Raw genomic sequence first — 23,600 nt, 5'->3', positions numbered from 1 at the left:
GAGGCTCATTCTCGGGAAGCTTCTGAGCCATTGCCATGAGCAGTGCGTTCACATTCATCGCAGTCTTTGAGACGTCTCCATGAACCGCACATGAACAGCACCCTGCGGTTATCTGCATGGGCTTGACTTCCTGGATCCCATGGCTCTCAGCCACAAGTGCCAAGACCACACTGGAGCTGGTCTGCCTCTGTAACTCCTTCACCCAGGTCTTGGCCCGTGCAAAAGTATGTGTTGGTGATATTGAGCATGGTGGCGGCTTGAGACCCCCATGATGCATGGGGCCTAGGCTGTCATAGCTCCTGCCCAGCTGGGTCCCCGATCTCCAACTTGGCTGCTACGTGGTCTAAAGAGACCCTGGCGGTAAGGAAAGTCTCTGCAGTTGTGCGCTCCTGATACCTGTGGAATTGGCCCTTGACAAGATGGAGGGAGAGGCTGCAGACTCCCGAGTAGGACCCCTTTAACAGACAGACCTTGTTCCCAGCCCCCGTCCATGCTGCCATGTGTGCCTCCCTGCCTCGCCATGGCTTGGCAGGCTGCACTGCAGAGGCGCATCCCTGGGTGTGGGGCCAGTGCCTTACAGAGAGGCATGTGGTGGGGAAGGCCCTGGAAAGCAGTGCTCCTGGGGACCTGGCTCCCTCCCCCTACCCCCAAGGTTTCCCCTTATTATGTTTTGTCAAGATAAGATTCTACCACAAAAAAGGAACCTAAGAAGATAATACAACATAAATACAAATTTAAAAAAAATAATGAATCAACTACAGCTTGGATGTATTTCTTTTGAGAACATTTCCTGGTGCTTTTCTGGAAGTTTTGGTTACCCCATAACATACATTATAAATGTACAAGGGTACATTTTCCACTTAGCTTTTGCAACTGCTATGTACTGCTATTTGGAGCAACCACCCCAAATTTATCCTCTTTAACTTGTGCTATACAGATTATTTTAGACATGACCTATGAACACTTTAACTTCTGTTATATAGATTATGTATTATATATTATATGAACACCCTCACCTTCTGTTATATGGTGTACTTTAGGCCTGTATACAGGTCTGTGAACACTGCCAGCACACACGTGTGAGAACTGGTTAAACACACAGTATATTTCATGTAAAGTGTACAGCATTCCAACTGATGAAATGTATTTTGGGGAGTTAAGAGTTCTGCTAAGCACATAATTGCACAGTGTCACATACACATCTATACTAACCTTCCCCAGATAATACACTCAACATAGCTTTGATTTAGGGGGCGTGTTTTCTTATGTGCCAATCCAAGGCTTGAGTACTGTGTCTGAACTTTACAGCTCAAGGCTACCACTCTACCACTTGAGCCACAGCTCCACTTTTGGCTTTTGTGGTCAATTGGATATAAAAGTTTCCTGGACTTTCTTGCCTGGGCTGGCTTCAGATCTTGGCCTCCTCAGTGGCTATGACCTCTTGAGTGACTACGATTACAGGCTCAACACCCTGGCACCCAGCTCACTACATAGTTTTTAAACAAGAACTTTATCCCTCTTACATTATTAAGATGAAACGGTATATGGCCAAACATATCTGAGCAATGGTATGGCTTTTTCTTTCTATCTTCTATCAATCAATTTATTTGTACAGCACAAAATTGCCATTCCTCTGAATTGGAGCAAGAGAAAGCCTTACATAATATAACATTTTTTTTGATAAACCATGACATATACATTATGTAACAGCATTTTCCTATGCTGTGCTTTGAAACATAATGGAGGAATGTTCTTTTAAAGCCAAGACAGCAGAAATAAGACTTTCAAATGTAGCTCCTAGGAAGGCAGAATTCTTACTCTTAAAATCCAGGAAAAAGGTTACATTTGTTTTCTGAAATTGTTAAGTTGCATTCACCAGGCAACTGTATTTTATTAAACAATGAGAAAATAGTAATGGGAGGGACCTGCCTAGATGTTTGGATGATATTTTGATTAGTTCTTAAATGTGCTTAAATTATGTTAAATTTTAATTAGCAAAAAATTATTGTGTATTACTATGGAGTACAATCTCATGTTTCCATAGCTGTATGCATTGCAGTAAGATTAAATAAAGTTGAGTAACATATCCATCATCTTACCTCTTTATAGTTTTATGGTCAGAATGTTTAAGGCTTACCCTTTTAGCAATTGTGAAATATACACTAACTACGGCTAACATGCTCTGCAATATGTCTCTCACATATTTACCCTGTAACTAGACATTGTACCCTCTGATCTCTGGAACCTCTATTCTCTTTTTCCTTGAGTGGGATATTTTTAGATTCCATAGAAAATGCTTCACAAAGACTACACAGTATGTGTTTTGCTGTGCCTACCTTATTTCATCTAACATGATTTTCAACTTAAAATTGCTTTAATGACCCATGGTGAAACATTAAACCATAGTAATAACAAATTAGTAACAATACTACTAGAAGAAGTACTGCCTAAAACTTATTGAATACTATACACAGGCAATGATACACTGTAGAAAGTCATTATCAGTATTAATCGCTAAGAATTTGAGACACAGAAATTAGAACATATTTTCCACTATAACAGTTGATTAGTAGGAGACTCCAGAATCATTCTTTCTTTAGTGTCTTCATGTGCATAAAATTAAATATTGTTCTACCCATGTTTGTCTATGAACCCAAAGTCATTTAAAAACATTTTAGAGCCCATTTCAATATAGGAATGCTAGAAAAATCACTAGCCATTCCAATTTCACATCTGAAGGAGAGGATTTTATAAAGAGTATGTTTAGTCTCACCAATTTCAGGGAAGTGGTAAGTTACCTGAAAACTGAAAAAAATCTACCAGTGAATCACTCAGAAATAAACACATCATTGCAGCACATACCGCCAATGCTTTTGGTATAGCTTTTACAGTAAATAATGTGCTTTTTAATCATTAATGAGTCAATTTACCATAACCAAATATTTTAGATATTTGCATAACTGTGTGGGAAACCCCAATACTTAGCCCCCTTAGAGAGGTACGCAGAATCAAAGCTAGTTCTGTGTGCTTAGGAAAGCAAAAGTTCTTTGTGAGAAAGCTCTGAATCTAAATAAGCCTGTGTCCAAAAAGAATTTTACTGCAGACTGATAATCCCTTAGGTTTATAATAAAAATGCTGACATAGCTTCAGCCACAGCATAACAAATGCAAGGCTATAATGTTTGCCTGTCAGAATTCCTATTTATTTTCAGTGTCCTAACAGATGTGTTTTACTGCCTTTAAATTCCCCCCAAAAGTTAATTGCTTGTCTATCAAAAAGATAAACATCTTGTTTTAAGCTTTGGGGATATTACATGTGGGGAGAAAAGCCAATACTCTAGCAAAGCATTGTGTCCAAAATTCATTTGAAGTAAGAAAGCCAAACTCTCTCAAGGCATTAGAAAGCTAAGAAAAAAATCTAGCCAGCTCACATCAAGCTCTTTAAAAGCTGTCTCTGCATAGTGACACCACTATATATAATGCATTAGATTGTATTATACCAATAAGGTGTGATTTAGTGTTACATAAATAACTATAACATTTACAAAACAAACATTGAAATGAAGGTGATATTCTTTCAGACATTTGGAATAAAGCTTCAAGTAAAATTTATTGTATCTACTTCAGTATTTCTCAAGCTACAAATCTCAACCCATTTCTAGGTTGTAGACATGGTTCACTTTGAACAAAACAGATTAAATCAAACAGAAAATGTGAGAATATATGTAGAAGGGTAAATATCATTTTATGATACTTTTCTGTCAGATAAACATATGTACAGTCTATGGGATTTGGATAGCAAATGAACTTTTTTACTGTGATATTTTGTCAAAATCTTGAAAATCTGATCCTAAGGAAGTTCTTAATTTTATAGGTTAGAAAACAAACCCGATGTATTTTTCCATGTTCAAAACTTTATCCATAATATAATCTAAAACAGAACCCAACTAAAATTTTCTAACAATCTCCTATTCATATTTATATTATGATGGCATGCTTTTTGACTTTGAGCCTGAATTCTATGCCTCAATTTCATACTTTAATTTCATTGTTTCAGCATATCATGTTGCCATTACAGGACAGAAATTTTCTGCAAGTGGAGATCATGATGATCAGCACAGAAGTCTTTAATACTCACTATAAATAATAATCAGAAGCATGCGAGGGAATATCATGAACCCAGGGATAGGTTCAAAAGAGGTATATTTTGTTTAACAGAGATTTCATAAAAGCATAGTGTTTTTTTAGAAGGCAAATGGTAAAATATGTCCTGTATGCCTATGAAAATCTTATTCTCTATAGAGCTACTTTAAAAACAAAGCACAAAAATAACTTCTAGAATTAACCATTCAAAGGAATTAAGATATTTCTTTTTTCTTTTTTTTTTTGCCAGTCCTGGGCTTAGGCTCAGGGCTTGAGCACTGTTCTTGGACTTTCTCAAGGCTAACACTCTACCACTTGAACCTCAGCACCACTTCGGCTTTTTTGCTATGTATGTGGGGTACCGAGGAATCAAATCTGGGTCTTCATGCATGCTAGGTAAGCACTCTACCACTAAGCCAAACAAACTCTCGGCCCTAGGAATTAAGATATTTCTTAACTATGACTGCTCAAAACAAAATTATGTCTGTATTATATATGTCTTGATTTCTTTGTCAGACAACAGATGATGATGGATGGATGAACAGATGGACAGATGTAAAAACATCCAAATTAGATACTTATGTGTTCTTAGATTATTTTACTAATAAATATATTATAGGCATGAAAATAACAAGACAGGTTGGTGTCATAGAAACACACCCACTCATATTCAAAAAACACCCATCCAAACATACATATAAAATAGGAAATATGTATAAAATGTATCTAAAGCAAATTGTCTTTTATCCACTCATTGTTTCCTTTATAACTAGTAGTGTATGTGATCATGTCCCTATTATCGTCTCTTTCTTCTAATTATGCTATTTTTTAATCAAGACAATAACTAAATCCCCAGCAATTAATTCACAAGTTGATTCTGAAACTTAAAACTCAATGAAAGCAAATTTCTAATATGACTACTAATATTATTCATTGTATAATCATGTAGTATAATTAGACCCTTGGGGAAAGAATTTTTATCCTAAACTACTTTTGCTACCTAGAAAAAATTTTAAAGTTTCATTTTTTTAATGGTTTCTCTTTAAGTTTCCTTTTCACTTTTCAAGTTTCTTCTAGGTTCTTTCAGATTTGTTTACTTATAAACATGATTAATGCATGAAAAGTAACAAAACCATTTTCTCTGCATTTTACATTATTTCTTCACTCAAAATTTTTTGCATTATCATAACATTAATTTTCTTATAGACATTTTTATCAATATTTGCATTCCTCTTGAGTGTGACAGGAACTTTAGTATGGATTTTATGTTTGAATTACTTTACTCTTATCTCTTGAAGATATTACTTTGCTATCTTGTAGGATCCAGTATTGTTTCTGAAAAACATGATGTTTACTGGATAATCATACCTTTGTAGAAGTGTATTTTAATTTCATTGGAAGATTATAGCTACTTCTTCATTTTGAGAACTTTGAAATTTCATTACAAGATGTATATCTACAGTTCATTTATATTCAATCTTCTTGTCAGATCGAGGGCAATCATAGACTCAGTTTGTGTGCGTGTTTGTTACAGTCTTTCTGATATTCTCCATAATAATCTTCCCTGTCCAATGGGACATTAATAGAGAAAATGAAGCAGAGACTTCCAAAACTCTTGTTGCTCTTGGGTAATCTGCTGCCAGGAGGCCAATCCAAGCTGATTATCAAGGTGGTAAAGCAAGGTGAACGGCTGAGGGGGACTTTGTCAAATAAACCAGCAAGCCAGCCTGGGGCCTGTGAAGGCACTCAACTGTATCAACTAATGACCACTCAGTCTTCCATCCACCAGAGTCAAGTGAGTTCAGTGAAAATAATTAGGAAAACCAATCAGCCACATCATAGACACATAATTTTAAGAAATGTTTGCTGTTTGAGCCCTTATTTTATGGTCACATATTGCACAAAATAGATTAATTCTTTCAGAGAATTTATCTTCTAAAATATCCCTATCAGTAAATTGTATTTTCTGTCTTTAGTTATTTTGTTAGATATAAGGTTTTTCAACCACTTTAGATAACAGTATGGGGATTCTTCAAAACATCAGACATAGAAATACTCTATGACCCCGAAATCCCTTTCTTAGGCTTTATCCAAAGAACAGAAACAAAGTTACAATAAAGCCACCAGCACAACCATGGTCACTGCAGCACTCTATACCATAACCAAGATATGGAATCAGCCCAGATGCCCATCTAGACCTTAATGTATAAATGTATTTTTAAATGAGATAATGAGATAGATAGATAGATAGACAGATAGATAGATAGATAGATAGATAGATAGATAGATAGATAGATAGATAGATGATAGATGATAGATAGATAGATTGATGACAGATATGCAATGGAATTTTACTCATTCATTGAAAAGAATATTATACCATTTGTAAGAAAATGGAAAGATGTGAAAAATTCTATTAAGTGAAGTAGACCAGACCCAGAGAAAGAAAGGTTGCATGGTTTCCCTCATTTGTGGTACCTAGAATTTGCTTATAAATCCATAACCAAACACACTGAATAGTATGCAAGTGGTTATAAATGAATTAACTGAAGTATAGACTCTGTGGAGAGTCTTTTAGATAAGACCACATCAAGGTTCAACAAAATCAGCATCAAGAAATAGATACATTCAAGAGGTGGTTGGAGCTAAGGGGAAAGGATTACAGGAATGAAGGAGGGAAAGAGGGAAGAAATCAATCAAGGATTTATTGTATATACTATACAATTAAAAAAAAGGAAGGGGAAGAGGTAGGTCAAAAGTGGGGGAATAATGTTGCAGGAATAACACCGATCAAGATCATTGTATTTGCTATGTTTGTTCTGGGAAAAAAATGGCTCCCTCCCTTTGTCCTCTTCCCCATGCAGCCAAAAAGTCCCTGTCAAGGATGGGGGTGTCGCCTAATGATAAAGTATTTGCCTAGAATGCACGATTCAATTCTTCAGTACCACATACACAGAAAAGAAGGAACTGATGCTGTGCTTCAAGTGGCAGAGCAACAAGTGATCTAAGACAGTGCCCAGTCCTTGAGTGTAAGCCTCAGGACTGTGAAAAAGAAAAGTTCCTGCTAAGCACCTGTAACCCAGGAAACAAGCATGCCTGGAAACATGGGAGGTCCCCCAGAATCTGAGGTCATTTCCCCATCCTCTGAGGTTACCTCTGCATCTGCTGAGGCCACACTTCTTCCTCGCCTATTCTATATAATGTCTCTTCTCCTACCGTAAACTCGCTTGCTCTGGCTTACCTCCATCTCCTGTGGGCCAGCAATTTGTTTTTTCTCTCTACTAATAAACCTCCGTATGCCTGAACCACTTGGCAGTTTCCTTTTGGCAACCTTTACAAGTGTTCATAAAGTGCTTTGTTATATGGCACCTCCTTTGTACAACTAAATACAGATTTAAAAAAAACAACAAAAGAAAAAAAAACAACCATAATTCCATTCACTGAGCCGACTATTGCCCTTAATTTTCTTACTTTCTATGTCCTTTTCTTTCTGTTTTAAGTACTGCGAGTTAATCTTCAACTTAGCTTGAAAAACAATTTCCCTTCTGTGTATTAGTTGGTTTGATAAAATTATACTTTCGTAATAATCATACTTTTAATTTCCTGGAAATCTCTTGCTGTGATTGCTCCTATTCAAGGTAGTCCATTATTCATGACAGCTATTAAATCCTTTCAAATTCAACCAAAGGTACCAATTAAAAATCTTTTAAAATTCTCCAGTGTTCTTTGAATTACACTTGAAATTCTTGATATCAGTTACTCTTTTTGTGTGTAAGTATGGTTTTTCTTTAAATATATACCAATTCTTGGAGCAGATGATATTCATTACTTCTCTAAATGAAAATATGATGCTATTTTTACACAGGTATCTCTTACTCTATGCATTGTATTATCACAAAAGCCTGCTTCCTGGAATAAAAGAGTTGTAAGCAGTCAAAAGTTCTATGGGATCCAGGCACGGTGGCTCATGCCTGTAATCTTAGCTACTCAGGAGTCTGAGGTCTAAGGATAGAGGTTCAAAGTGAGCCAGGGCACTACAGACCCAGAGACTCTTATCTCCAGTTAGCCACTAGAAAACGGGAAATGGTGCTGTGGCTCCAGCTTTGAGTTGAAGAGCTCAAGGACACCGTCCAAGCCCAGAGTCCAAGCCCCCAACCCAGAAAAGAAATTAATTAAAGAAAGAAAATAGCTTTGTACTTTTCACAAACAGGAATCCAAGAAAGGAAGCTCATGGCTTCCACAATTGCAAAAAGCAGAAGTTAATTATTTTCGGTATTGCAAGAAGCTTTATGAATTTCTCTCCTGCACACTGTTTTCTGTTTTTTTCTCCCAACTCTATAGATTTTAGCATAAAACAAAACTATTTTCCATTATTTTAATGCTTCCATATGTGCAAAAAAAATCAGGTGCTTAGTCGTGTGATCCAAATTGAAAATAGTAGTTAGCTTCACCCTTGGCCTCTTTTTCAGTTTCTGTTTGGTACCTTCTTCCACTCATAAATGTTTAATGAAAAATAATTCAGTGTATTTTATTTTAAAGGAACACATTCAATGGACTGAATATTCCTTACAATTAAATAATTATTAAAAATTTTAATAGAGAATTTTTTTGCCAGTCCTGGGGATGGGGCCCTGTCGCTGGGCTTTCTCAAGATTACCAGTGGAGCTAAAGCACCACTTCTGACTTTTTCTGTGTATGTGGTACTGAGGAATCAAATGCAGGGCTTTCTGCATACTAGGCAAGCACTGTACCACTAGGCTACACTCCTGGCCCTTAGAGAATTCTTATGAGAAAACAAAAAACAAAAAAACTTGGCTTTTGTCTGAATTCTTTTTTTTTTGGGAGGGGGGGCAGTCCTGGGGCTTGAACTCTGAGACTGGACGCTGTCCCTGAGCTTTTCAGCTCTAGGCTACCACCCTATCCCTTGAACCACTGTGCCACTTCTGGTTTTCTAGTGGTTAATTGGAGATCAGATTCTTATAGACTTTAGTGGCAGGGCTGGCTTTGAACCATGATCCTCAGACCTCAGTCTCTTAAGTAGCTAGGATTACAGGCGTAAGCCACCATGCCAGGCTTGCCTGAATTTTAAAAGCATATATACATTGGTGACATTCTCTGAAAGATTTATAAAATATGATCATAGGAGCTAATGTTATGTACAAACACTGCTATCATCAAACATTCTAGAGTTTAATCTTCATCCAAGCTTTCAAACATTCAATCATACTTCTTTTTCCAAACTTATGAAAACAGTATAAGCTCCAAGAAGAATAGGCCCACACTGATGGCTCATGACTAATCCTAGCTACTGAGGAGGCTATCTGAGGATTTTGGTTCAAAGCTACCCTGGGCAGGGAAGTACAACAAGGCTCTTATCTCCTACTAACCACCAGAAAACTATAAGTGATGTTGTAGCACAATGTGGGAAAGTATTAGCCTCAAGTATAAAGAGCTCAGGGATAGTGCCAAGGCCAAGAGTTCAAGTCCTACAATTGACAAAAAAGAAAGAAAAACAGAATAGTATATTGAAATAAGTAAGCATCTCCAAAGGCAACAGATAAATCATTTTCCAAGAACAGCTCATGAAAGCTAGAGACTAGAGACAATAGCCCTCACTTTCAACATCAAGCTAGTCTTAAAGCACAACCTGTTTCCCGTTGTACTGATACCCTTATTAATCTTAAACCTCAAAGCTGATGTCCAACAGGTAATGGAAATAGAAAAAAATCTCTATCTTATATAAAAATGTTTTCTAGTAAGGTTCCATTTTTTTTAAGTGGAAACAATGACCAATTTAAAACAAAGACCACCTTTTTTGGCAGAATCAAATACATGAAGACTGTGAACATTTCTATATAAGCATGTTCTATAATGAGGAACTTGGTTAGACCTTAATGGGTAAAAGGAGCCAGACTGTCAGATTGTCAGGAAGGTCATTCTTTTTGAAAGTTCCAATGGTAGGGATAAAGAAATAAGGATAATGACTTGCAGGTAAGGTAGAATGAAAACTTAAGATAGAAAATGTGAACTAAATTAAAAGACTGAAGACTGTTACAATCTAAGAGAAGTCACAACAAGAAAGAATACTAAGACAAATAACCTCAGAAATGATTGAAGCAGACTAACATTAGCATTCAATATGAGCCAAATGTTTTGCTGAGTATTTCCACATGACATTCCTTAAATAGTCAAATATTATTTATTGTGCGTTATTATCTACAAGATATGATGAAATAGAGAGGTTTAATGAAGTTGGGATGCCCCAAGTGTAATGATTTCTCTGTAAAGTAGGAGAAAAAGTCATCAGAGCATCTCTACTGATGAGGTGATGATTTTGGGCAGATAAAAGAAGCAATATTTATAATTTATAGTGATTATTAAATAATAAAAAATTAAACCTTAAAATTGTAATTTATACACTAACATAATAGTGTTAAGTACTAGCTTAACAAGCATAAAAAATGAACTGAATGCCTTAAAATGACTTTTAATTTTGTAAGACAGGAATACAGTTCCAATTGATCCTATTTATATCAATATTCTACAATGTTTAATTTTAAATTAGTGAAAGGTATTTCTGAAAGGTAATTGTATGTAAAATAATGTCTTTTGTTTTACAGACATTTTATTATGCTAAAAATGCCATGTGAGAAACATAAGTACAATGACTTCTTAGAAATTATTTCAGTATTAATCCATATAATGATTCATAATGAAAAAATAAGTTTGACATTTCTATGTCAATTCAGATATAAGAAAATTACTTTGCTATTTTTTCATTAACACATTAAAGTATAATCTAAAATAACCAGTGTTGATATATTTTCAAATTATATTTTAGTTAAGGCTAAAATACACTGAGTAAATCAAATTTTAACCCTGGTTAATTAAGAAAAGTACAGATTTATAATATTTTTCTATGTAGAAAATACATAAAGGTTGGCCATATGGTCTGCTAGTTCTTTTGCTGATTACCTACATATCATAGACAGGTGTCACAGATGCTACTTATTATTGACTGTATCATGGTTTCCTCAGAGAGGTTTGTTTCTCTTTTAAAACTTTTTTGTTTTAACTATTAAAAGGGAACATTCATATTTTAATAGAATCAATTGCAGAAGAGTGAACATATAACACATATTTAAAAGGATTATGCTTTACATTTAAATTAACATTAATCACATAATAAAATTTTCTGGCAGCCTGAAACATGAAAACAGCTGACAGGCATAAAAATGTTATAAGCACCATTTCTGATAAAGAGAGCAATTAGCTCTTTTTTTATAAAGGTGATCTACAAAGGGGTTATAGTTACATAAATCAGGCAATGAGTACATTTCTTTTTCAACAGTATTAGCCCTTCCCTTATCTCCCAGTTTTCCCCTTTCTATTCCCCCTGGCTTTTTGCTTTGTATATAAGTTTATCTGTTGGGGAGAGTAAGGGGACAATGGGTGAACGAATGCATCTGTGACACTCATGAGACACGATATTAGAAATGAACTATGAAATTAGTTCTTTTAAAGAATAATCTAAGTTATATAACTACTAAGTTCAGACATATGGTTTAAATAATAATTGAATCAAATTTGGATTTTGTAACCTAAGAAAGCTACGATTATTACTTTGAAAAGTCTAAAGAGTTTGGTTGGTATGTCAAAGACAATTACATGAAATTAAAAGTGGAACATATAAATACTAATTGAGTGCTTGCTTCTATGCTCCCAGGAAATTTTTGCTACATTTTACTCTTTATCCAACTGGGTAACTTACATCGCCCTAGTGTAAATTCCAGGTGAGTGCACACCACCTGTACAACACACAATAATCTCTGCAGGAAGATGTTGAATGTTGTCAAAATAAAAGAGCCACACATTCCAGTCCATATAAGTATCTTACATTATGATTTCAGATCTATATAATTGTATATAAAATTGAGTAAAAAAAATCACCAAGTATATAAAATAATAAATTGGTATGTAGAAAGCCTTTAAACTACCGATATAGCAAGTTCTTCCCCAAGCTCTAAATTGTCCTGCCAGTTTTTCTCCTAGTAATCCTGCACAGATCTTCAGAAAAGCTAATTATCAATTACTTTGATTTCCCAAGCTGCCCAAACTGCTAATGGAGCTCAGTAATTAAAGTCCTTTTTAAACAATTTCAAATTTGAGCATCTCCTCATTCAGCCTGCTTACAAGCAGCTATCAACATTAACCTCAACCATTGACAGTGTAATACACATTAGATGTGGCAGAGGTGATCATTATTTAAAATTCTGTTCTTAAAACATGACTCCTACCTAGGGAAGAACATGTAATAGGGCTTTAAGACATTCCGAACTCAACAAGATGTGATTCTTCCCTGTAATCCATACCATTTGGGAGGCAAAGATTTGGAGGATCTCTGAGATCTAATGCCAGGCAAGGGAAAAAAATTAGTGAGACTCCATTTCAGCAAATAAGGCTGGGCTTGGTGGCCCAACCTAGTTATCTTAGCTTTGCAGGAAACAAAAAATTATTACAGCCAAGCCCAAGACCAGCCATGGAAAAAAAATGAGAAATTCTGCCTCAAAAATAACTAAAGCAGAACAAGTTGTGAGGCATGGCTCAGTGGTATAGACTAACTGCCAAGCAAGCATAAGGTCCTGTGTTCAACTCGTAGCAGCATACCAAATAAGAGTTATTGCTGTCTAATAAGTATCTACTGCTATTTTTGAATATAGCAGTCATATTCAAAGCAAGATAATGATCTCTAATTCTACCACCATTCTATAGTGACACTGAGTGTGCTTTTTGCACACTCTCCAAACTGATGATCAGCATTTCCAATTATATGCTTTTTCCAACTTGAATTTCTAGCTTATAATGCAAAAATAGGGATTAAAATGAATATAGAAAGGATAATTTTATAGAACACTATGTTTTAAAGAGACTTTGGTCAAACTAACTAGTATAACCTAGAAAATTAAAGTTATTAGTCCTTGAGCCCTTTTGATAGATTCTTGACATTTCCAAAGCTTCATTCAGTACAATAGGCCTTGCAATACTAGTGATTCTCTTATGGTATCTGAATGGTCCAGAGGTATGTCTAGTACATTTCTACTTTACAGTAGAATCATATGTGTTAGAATTCAGATGTCAGACCACATGATGACAGCATCATTATAAACTATTTCAAGGTACAGGTCAGAAGTTTTAAGTAGTATATAAATATAAGATCCAAATGAAATTATAGTTGCAAGTATCACTTATAGACTGAAAAACTATTATCCTTATTACTTCTATATTAACCAGCTTTACCAACAAGAAATGGTAAAAAAAAAAAAACATTCAAAGTTAAAAAATTGTAAAGAGCAGAAAGAGAAATGTCCTTTGTGAGGAATCCCTGAACACAGACAGAAGTGAATAGAACATCCAGGTCTTCAGTTAAACAGACACTGATTAGAAATTTTGTGTCTATCAAATAATTTCCACGTTCATCGTGGTCCTTATATTGAGTGCTGTGAAAATTTAAGAGATAAACATAGAATTTCTAACCAAGACCTTACATTTGACTTTTGTATTCTTTTCCCTAATAACTGCCTATCATAAATACGAAGAGTCCCTTAAATTAAAAGATTAGCAAATACTCCCAAATTTTGGTTAGGGGATTAATAATAAATATCCATTCAGTTTAAAGGAACTTTAAATATCTATAAACTTAAATCACATGTTTCTAAATTATTTCTTCAATACTGGTTGACATGCACTAATTTCTAATTAGATTTGCTTCTGAATTAAAAAATAGTTAAACCCTCTGCAGATAAGTATGTCTCTGAAAGATTGAAATGCAATATATCAGCAGAATGTAACTTGAAGTAAACATTTCTGTGAGCACTCTATTATGAGCCCTACAAAGTACTAAAGGTCAATAAAATTCCAAAACATTCCTTTAGAAATTTTTTCATATGCCCATTTATTAAAAGCTATTCAAATTGATGGAACATGAAGTTCCATCTAAAATAGTTGCATACTCTATTATATACTGGATTCCTCTGTGAAAAGCAAACATTAGTTTTTTACTCCTTGCCTAGCTGTCCAAGTAAGATATTTCCACAATGTTTGTCTGACTCCTTGTCTATTTTCCAAATCTAAAGAATTTTGTTCTAGTGACTGTAAGATAATTTCCCTCCTAACCTGAATATACTTGTTTTGTATCAGTTCATTATAAAGAAGCTAATTTTAAAATCTATCAACATTCATTCTGACTTTCTGACTTTGTATTTCTGGTGACAGAAATTCACAATCATGAAACAAAAACACAAATCATTTACCAAACTGGCCATCATTCTAGTTCTTTTTCTCTTCTGTTTTCCTCTGGTGCTAACTGAACTTTTCTAAAACCTTCTACCTGTCATACTTCTATCAAAGGGCTTTTACAGTACCCCAATCCTCTGCAAGATATAGCACAAGTACTTTTGTTTTGTATTAATTCTAGTATGTACTACAACTGTTACAAATGTCACCTTTCATATCTATCTTTCCATACTTCTGATCCTGGCTATTCTACTAAGCCAGGCTTAGTAGTCTTACTATTTCTTACAGCTTTAAAGATAATTAAGTTAATAAGTTCTGATTCGAATTAAAGAATTCCAAACAAAGTGCTGGATTTCCTTTCTTCACCTAATCTTGTCTCACACACTTACTGCACCTCAGCAAATGTCCCACTATTTTCCTAGTTGCAGAGGCTTGTTATGGCATAATTTTCAGAAATATAAAAATCATGATTTTATGTCAGTGTAACATGGCTCATACCCAATGTGATTATGAAAAAACTTTCCCATTTAATGTTCTGTAAACCAAAATGTCCAGTTTATTATGTTTAGCCTAATTATCTATATAGATTCTATGCAACAAAAGTTCTAACTTAACACAGGTCTTTAGTTTTCTGCAAATCTAATATCATAGTATATTAAACAACTATGAAAGACTGAAAATTACCTTCTACATATATTTTTCATCAGCCATTTCCACTTCAGGTTAGATTCATTTGAATTTTTTATTTTTGGTGCTAGCATCGGGCCTTAGAGCCAAGAAGGCCCTCTTTTCGTTTTTTCTGCTCAAGACTGGTACACAACTACTTGGGCCACACCTCTATTTCCTAAGTTTAGATTCTTTAATTCTTTAATAACCAGACTAAACTCTAGACATTTCCTTCCACGTTGTTCATCTTCATTGCCTACAAATTTTGGTGAATTCCTCTCCAATGAAGGCCCCAAATTTTTCATGGTTTCCATCTTAGAGGCTAGTGTTCTCTAAGCTAGGATTTATAGATATTGAATATATAAATTGTCCTCAGCGTATGCTTTTGTATGGGTTTTGTCGTTAAAACTGGGCTTTTCATACCTGATTCAGTGAGAATAACTCTGATGTCATACTGGCTGCATAACTGATTTTCTCAAATTATATTCAGATAAAAAGATCTTATTGAACCTAGTCCAAATAATCATCCCACTAATGTCACAAATCTTAGTAAAATTGTTTTGAAGTCTAGGGATAAGGGAGAATTTAATAGCATAAAAATGTTTCATTTCAGTTTACCAAAACCTACTAGGCTAAGGCTTAGAAATAGCTCCGAAAAAGAGGAGGAAAGGCTTCCTTATACAGCAAATTCAAACAATAGCAACTATATCCAAAAAATACCACAATTAAGTTAGCCTCATCAGCTGCTTCAGTTTTGCTCCAGCGGATGCTGGTGAGGGAGGGGACAGTACTATAACATAGCTCCTACAGTCCTTGCCCATGTACCTCACACTGCTTTCTTGAAGGTATACATTTTAGCTTGCTGTATTTCAGGGCCCTAAGAAAAGCACCAAAGGGAAAAATAGCATTGTTTAATAATAAAACACAGCTACAGGTATAATCATAATAATAATATCACAAGATTGAATTTCCTTCTTTTGCTTTCTTTCTTTACTCTCTCTCCTTCCTTTATTCATTCTTTCTTTTCTTCTACCTTTTTTCTTTTGGGGATATTATACTTAGAGCATGCTTTACTTTGGATCTTAAATGTGTAAATGCCTTGCCTGAGCTTGGCTCTATTATGAAGTGGTGGGCTTCTTTGCCAGTGGGATCTCCTGGGAAGATGTCACATTTTGGTAGAAGATACCCAAAAGGACATATTGGGACCATAGTCAAGCCTGTCTCTTCTTACCTCCTGGTTGCCATGAGATGAAGAGGTCTCCTTTACAATGTGCTTCTATCATGATTCACTGTGCCACCAAAATTTGCCTCAAGATCCATAAATCAAATGAATCATAGACTAAAAATCTCTAAAGCTGTGAGTCAAAATAAGCTTTTTTCCTTTTAGGTTAATTATCTAAAATATTTTGTACCAGTGATAAAAGGTGACTGACACACAGTTTAACTATTTCATAAGACCTTGACAATTTTCAGGGTCTTCTCACAATTATAAAGTATTGACAAGGATAAGATTTTTTGCTTATAAAAACTTAACCCAATCATATTTGATAGGTTTCTCCGTGTTTCCATACTTTGATCTAATTATGAACATGGAACCTATCTACAAAATGTATTAAGTTTAGCATCCTTGAACTTGTAAAATAAAAAGATGATCTTTATAATTCTTCAAAGAATTCTAAGAAAAAAATAATAGATTTTAGTTTGTTTTCCTTCAACTTAGGCTCACATATGAGGAAGTCAAGAGTCAGAAAAGCTGTAGGAAATTGGCTCATTTAATTAAGACAGAATCAGAAGAGTATGAAAAACAGTACTTGTTCACCTATTTAACTAAAATGGGCAGCAAGCAAATTCTTTGTAAGCCATGTACTTTGGTTCATTTAATTCTTGTTTCTTTGAATTTGTTTGTTTAGTTTTGTTGTTGTAAATAATCAAAGATGCAGCAAGAACAACACAAAGCTGAGACAATTGCTCTGTTGAGCAAGATACACACTCCCTTGCCAGCTGAACAGATTATTCAATAGACTAAAAAAGTGCTTTTCTCCCCTCTTTATTAGCTTTCTCTGTTAAAATGATAAATTGTCTCAGAGTTAACAGGGAAAACATTGTTCGAGTTTTGTATTAATGCAATATTTGACAGTAAAGTTTTCACGAGCTTCTTTTATTTCCTTAAATTGTCTTATGAATAATCCTTTCAACACTGAACAAACTTTGCCAAAAATTTAAGACAGTTCATTATTCCTTCAGCCTCCAGTGTTATAAAATAAGGCAAATAAAATTCAATTCCCTCAAACACTCTAACTTGATACTCACATTGATGTTCACTATTCTTTTCATATACCCAAACAAACTAACACTTCAGGACAAAACCAGTCTTAAAACAAAGGCATTTCAGGACAAAACCAGTCTTAAAACAAAGGCATTTATGGGGCCGGGAGTGGTAGAAGTGCTTGCCTAGCAAGCACGAAGACCTGAGTTAGATTCCTCAGTACCATATACATAGAAAAATGCCGGAAGTGATGCTGAGGCTCTAGTGTTAGAGTTTTAGCCTTGAGAGAATCCAAGGACAGTGCTCAGGCCCTGAGCTTAAACCCAAGATTGGAAAAAAAAAGCATTTGCTTTTGAGCTATTTTCCTGTGTCATTAATGTTCCTAGTGATAATATTAATTACAAATGTTAGGAAATATATTAACTCCCATTTCAGATAAAAAGCTATGTGAGAGATAACTGTTTGCTGTCCAATGATACAAACATTTTAGCAGACTGATAAAAATCTCTACTAAACAGTACATAATTAATTTTCTCAAGCCACAGACCTTGGTTCTTAAAGTGGCAAAAAAAAAACACCCAAATAAACAAAAACCACATTATCTATTAACAAAGAAGCAAACAGAGGAATTTTAAAATTTTCTTAGTATTGCTTTTCTTTATTCTGACTATGAAATTATTCAGGTACCAAAGACACTGTATATTTGAAGATATTTCACATTCGCAAAAGTTTTTTTTTGTTTAATTTCTCTCTCCCTTGTGTGCGCGCGCGCACGTGTGTGTGTGTGTGTGTGTGTGTGTGTGTGTGTGTGTGTGTGTGTGTGTGTGTGTGCAGGTACTGAGAGGCTGATATTCTTCCTTGTCTTTTTTACTTGCAGTCGGTACTCTACTACTTGAATCACTTCTCCACTCTCCACTCTGGCTTTTTACTGGCTAGCTGCAGATAAGAATTTCATGAACTTTACTGCCTGAGCTCGCTTTGAACCACAATCCTAAGATCTCAGTCTCCTGAGTAGCTAGGATTATAGTCATGAGCTGCCAGTAAGTAGCTCTTTATTTGATCAGTACATCAATATTAATAGTTTATAAAATGCTTACTTTGTAGCTGTTCAAGAAAAAATAGCCTAAATCTCATAAGGTATATAATTCACTAGCTTTCTGCAAAATATATGAATTTCTATGTGTGCAATCCTTAGGGTGAGAAAACCTCCTTTATCCATATTATTTTTCTCCATTGGTTTATGCAGCCTAGAAATCTATTTTGAGTCTTCTTGATAAAAGCACACAATCCAGGGAAATCGATCATGAAAATGATGAATTAGGTCCTTACTGATATGTAAGGACCTAGTAAGCATAACAATTGTTTTTAGCACTCCTAAGTGCCCCACATTTTCCTCCTTTTACAGAGTTGATAGGAAGTGTGAAGGATGGTGGCGGGATGGAGATCAAAAGAGATAAAGTCTAAAGCATAGATCTTATATCTCAGGACGCTATAGGACCTAGAAGCAAAGAGCACCTATGAGAAACCACAAGAAGATAGAGAAGAAAAGTTTCTATCAAGAAGACTAACAGAAATTAGACAGCAAAAATAATTTCTCCTTCAGAGAACAATCTTATCTATTTTCATCTTTGTTACGTCATATTGCCACTCATCACCTTTTGAACAAGAAATTGTCATTTGCAAAAGACACATTAATCTCCAACAACCTTGATGTAGCATTGGTCATTATTGTTGTTATGACTTTATAATCACAAAAAAGTTATGCTCACACTGAAAACATCATGAGTTACCTTTGGTAAGAAAGAGGAAAACAGGTATAGTAGTGCTATATAAAAAGAATAGTTTTCTAACTCAAGCAATTTAAGGTAGTACCTACACACTGACATGTGAAAAGTCTGAAAAAATCCTCTAATAACAGAGAAATATTTTTAAATTAGTATTATTTTATACTCGTGATTTTACTAATAAATTACTATATTTGACTCCATTTTTATCCCGAAAAATTTCATATTCACACTATAGGTCAGTTACTTAAGGATTCTTTTATACTGGGATTCTCAGTGAAGACAGTATAAGCACTTTTGGAAGAAAAGCTTTGTCATGTGTTGACCTGTGCATTGTAAGATACTTAGCTAACTTCTGGATGTCATCATCAGCCCCTCAGAATAATAACCACAATGTCATGAGTCACAATGCAAAGTCCTATAGGGACAAAATTGCTTTTGGTCAAAAAGATGTTGAAAAGGATCATCTAATATTTGGGCATATGTGTTTGTTTTTAAAAAACTAGATGCCAATGACACAATTTCATAATCTACCTTTTAACTGATGGTTGTGTTGTGTATCGTTTTGTGTTAATATGCATGCATTTTCAATGGGTTCTCAGTTGCTGCAGGATACTTAATGAAAACAACTACTCAAAAGTAAACACATCATAGAATATCTATCATTTGCTTTTTCTACCAATATAACACTTTTGTTAGAATAACTGAGAAGAAAAATGCTGATTATATTTTTCAGTAACCCTTTCTAAATAATTTTAAAGGCTTTGATTGTTCTTCACTCCACCCCCCCCCCTTTCTTTTTCTTGCCAGTCCTGGAGTCAAGGACTACGCACTGTCCTTGGACACTTTTTGCTCAAGGCTAGCGTATTTCCACTTGAGCCACAGAACCACTTCTGGCTTTTTCTGAGTGTATGGTACTGAAGAATTGAACCCAGGGCTTTGTGCATGCTAGGCGAGCACTCTATCAATAAGCTACATCCCCGGCCTCCGTCCTTGACTCTTGAGCATCATTTTGAAACACCGAAGACAGTAAAGACTTTAGAGATCCATCATGCATCAAAACTGTATTGCTTATAGCCTCTTTTCTTTTAGAAACTTGATACAATAACTGAAACATACAACTAAAAACTCTATCAATAAGCTACATCCCCAGCCTCTGTCCTTGACTCTTGAGCATCATTTTGAAACACCGAAGACAGTAAAGACTTTAGAGATCCATCATGCATCAAAACTGTATTGCTTCTAGCCTCTTTTCTTTTAGAAACTTGATACAATAACTGAAACATACAAGTAAAAATATTATTGATAATTATCTGAAGCTATTTTATCACTGTCATAAACTATGTTCTGTCTTTGGGATTCCTGATCTAGAGAATGAGTTTTAAAAATTTTTACATCAATGATCATATTCATATATTGTTTTTGAATTTACAAAGGACAGCAAACAGTTCAAAACAGAAGAATGGGAGACAGACGTATGCCAAACTTCAGTATATATTCATTATTTAATTCAGAATGCTTCAAAACTTGTGAGTTTATGTGCATGTTTGTGTATATGCATGCTTTTTGGAATGTTCTGATAAATTCTTCATGATATACTTAAAAAAACAACATGGAAGTCTTCTCATAAAACAACTTACAAATTTTCTCTGCAACTGGTTATGTCTTTCAACAAATAAACAATAGATTGATATTTGTCATCTTAAATGGAAGAATTTGTTCCCAGAAAACTAGGTTTGACACGCAAGTCATTTACTAGTTATTCATTCATATATAATCACTTTGCTTTTCTTTGCCTGAGTTTTGCCATAAAGAAAAATTATAAAAACATCTTCGTAGTTAGGAGTTGGTGGCTCACTGTAATCCTAGCTACTCAGTAGTCAGAGGTCTGAGAATCACAGTTTGGAGTACCCAGTCCAAGCAGAAAATTCCCTAAAACTTACATCTCTAATTACCATCAAAAAGCTATAGTTTAGTGGTAGAGTCCTAGCCTTGAGGAAAATACACCCAAGACAACAACAAAAAAAAAAAGTGCAGTGACAGCACCCAGGCCCTGAGTTCAAGCCCCAAGACTGGGACTTCCTTGTGCCACAGTGAGGGGAAAAACAAAGAAAGAAATTTTATCAAAATATCTTCTAAAATATGAAGGCACATTATTAAATTAGTTGCATATTATTTAAATATGTTGGGATTTAAAATACCAAGAATTACAGTCATTATTCCTCACTGTTGAGCATGCTCTTTTTGACCTAAAGTCCTTAAAACAATCTTAGTGAATTACCATTTGTAAATAATTTTGTTGCCCTTTGGTTAATCTCATATTGTTACTGTATCTGACTTTGTTACTTGGTATATTGTATATACTTTTTTTGTTTATTTGAAATAGGAAAGGGAAGGGGGGAAAACAAGATTATTGGGAGGGGTTGGGGGAGGGGAATTGGGACAAAAACTTAAGAAGGGGTATCAGTGTGTGAGAATTAATGCACCTACTAAAGAACTTACCTAATGTAATTATAACCCCTCTATACATTACCTCGATAATAAAAAGATAAAATGAGAAAAAAAGAAAAGATATGAAAATAATATCAATTAAAATATATTTGGGTACAAAATAAGTCAAAGTCAAGACAATCATAAAATTTCTGACTTCCTTAGTTTCATCCTCATGACTAAATTGGTTTTGCATAATTGAATCATAACTACTAGCAATAAACACTTAAAAAAGAGAGAGACAGCAGGAATCCAGTTCCCCTCCTATTTTTTTTAAGTCTCTATTCAGTTGCCTTATTTCAGAGGATAAACAGAACTTTGGTTGCTTAGCACAAAATGGGTGACTGTTAACATAAAAATATGGAAACCTGTTTGGCATCAACATTCCTACCAGAAGGTTGGAACCTGAGGTTTAGGGTTGGAAGCCATTCCTGGCAGTAAAGTTCATGAGACTCTATCTCCAATAAACTACTTTAAAAACATGCCATAAGCGTGGTGCAGGGGCACGCCGGGGCCGTGCTCTACTCGCCAGGCAAGCGGCTCCAGGAGTGGTGCTGCGTGGTCCCGTGCTTCGGCCTCATGGCACCCAACTTGGTCCACCTGCTGCTGCTGGCCCGCTGGGAGCACGTGCCCCTAGTCTTCCCGGGTGTCGTGGCCGGGGCTCTGGTTGCTGACTTCCTGTCTGGCCTGGTGCACTGGGGAGCAGACACATGGGGCTCCGTGGAGCTGCCGATTGTGGGGAAGGCTTTCATCCGGCCCCTCCAAGGGCACCACATCGACTCCACAGCCATCACGAGGCACGACTTCATCGAGACCAACGGGGACAACTGCCTACTGACCCTGCTGCCGCTGCTCAACACCCTGAGCCCAGGAGCCCTGGAGCAGCTGTACCCCTGGGAGTGCTTCGTCTTCTGTCTGATCATCTTTGGCACCTTCACCAACCAGATCCACAAGCGGTCCCACACCTACGTCGGGCTGCCGAGCTGGGCGGTCCTCCTGCAGCACTGGCACATCCTCCTGCCCCGCAGGCACCACCGCATCCACCGTGTGTCTGCCCACGAGACCTACTTCTGCATCACCACAGGCTGGCTGAACTACCCGCTGGAGAAGATACGCTTCTGGCCAGGCTTGGAGGGCCTCATCCAGGCCTTGACAGGCGGGCGAGAAACCTCGGGCAGATGACATGAAGTGGGCCCAGAAGATCAAGTGACCTCCCAGGCCCGCCCCTGGATGCCAGCTTCCCCCAGCCTTGAACTGAAGCCAGCGGCCAAATCTCAGCCTGGCGGAGCTGGCCCTGCCAGTGGACAGGGCCTCTCCTGGCCTGGCCCGGGCACCCCAGCCCACCCACATGACAGAACACTTGAGCCACTGACTTATCATTTCCTCTTTCCTTGTCTTTCCTGGGCCCCTCCCCAAGCACCTGAGCTGCTGTCCCAAAGCCTAACACTGCAGAAGACAAGGAAGCCCCACTCGCCCTCCACGCCCCACAGGCCGCCCTGCCCATGGGGTAGCCCCTCTGTGGCTGTCTGGGAATGAGACCACAGACACCTCCCTGTCTGGCCCCAGTGACCAAGAGGACCTGGACACTCGCGAGTGGGGGCTGCAGGTTGGCCCCGGAGGCCCATGTCTGCAGACAGCCCTTGCCACCGGGGCTACCCGTGGTAGTGAGCTTGGGAGAGGCCGAGGGCAGCCTGCAGTAGAAGCCAAGAAACCCTGCCACATCAGGCGCCCTATGCCCCTGCCCACCCCATTCCAGCAGCTCTGATGTCTCCCTCACAAGCCGGCTTGGGGAACAGCGGGTGAAGGGCTCCTTCGTTTGCGAAAGGAGAGCCTGTCTCTTCTTACAGGTGCTTGCTTGTTAATGTAAAATAATAGAACACCTCAATATCTTTTCTGTAACACAGAATACTATTTTAATGTCCTTTTTGGATGTACATAATATATTTATAAAAAGCAGCA

General features: G+C 36.4%; 1 protein-coding gene and 1 pseudogene across 1 annotated transcript in view; one reads left to right on the top strand and one right to left on the bottom strand.

The window, feature by feature from the left end:
- The window catches only part of Prkn (parkin RBR E3 ubiquitin protein ligase), a 912,456-nt gene that overhangs the window by 832,494 nt on the left and 56,362 nt on the right, over positions 1-23,600 (bottom strand). The window lies entirely within an intron of this gene.
- On the top strand, positions 521-23,119 carry LOC150059449 (plasmanylethanolamine desaturase 1 pseudogene; annotated as a pseudogene).

The sequence above is a fragment of the Megascapheus bottae genome, chromosome 8, assembly GCF_031878675.1.
Source record: "Megascapheus bottae isolate mThoBot1 chromosome 8, mThoBot2.hap1, whole genome shotgun sequence".
Lineage (NCBI taxonomy): Eukaryota > Metazoa > Chordata > Mammalia > Rodentia > Geomyidae > Megascapheus > Megascapheus bottae.
The sequence above is the reverse complement of the archived record's forward strand: the minus strand, read 5'-3'. Positions and strand labels throughout refer to the sequence as shown.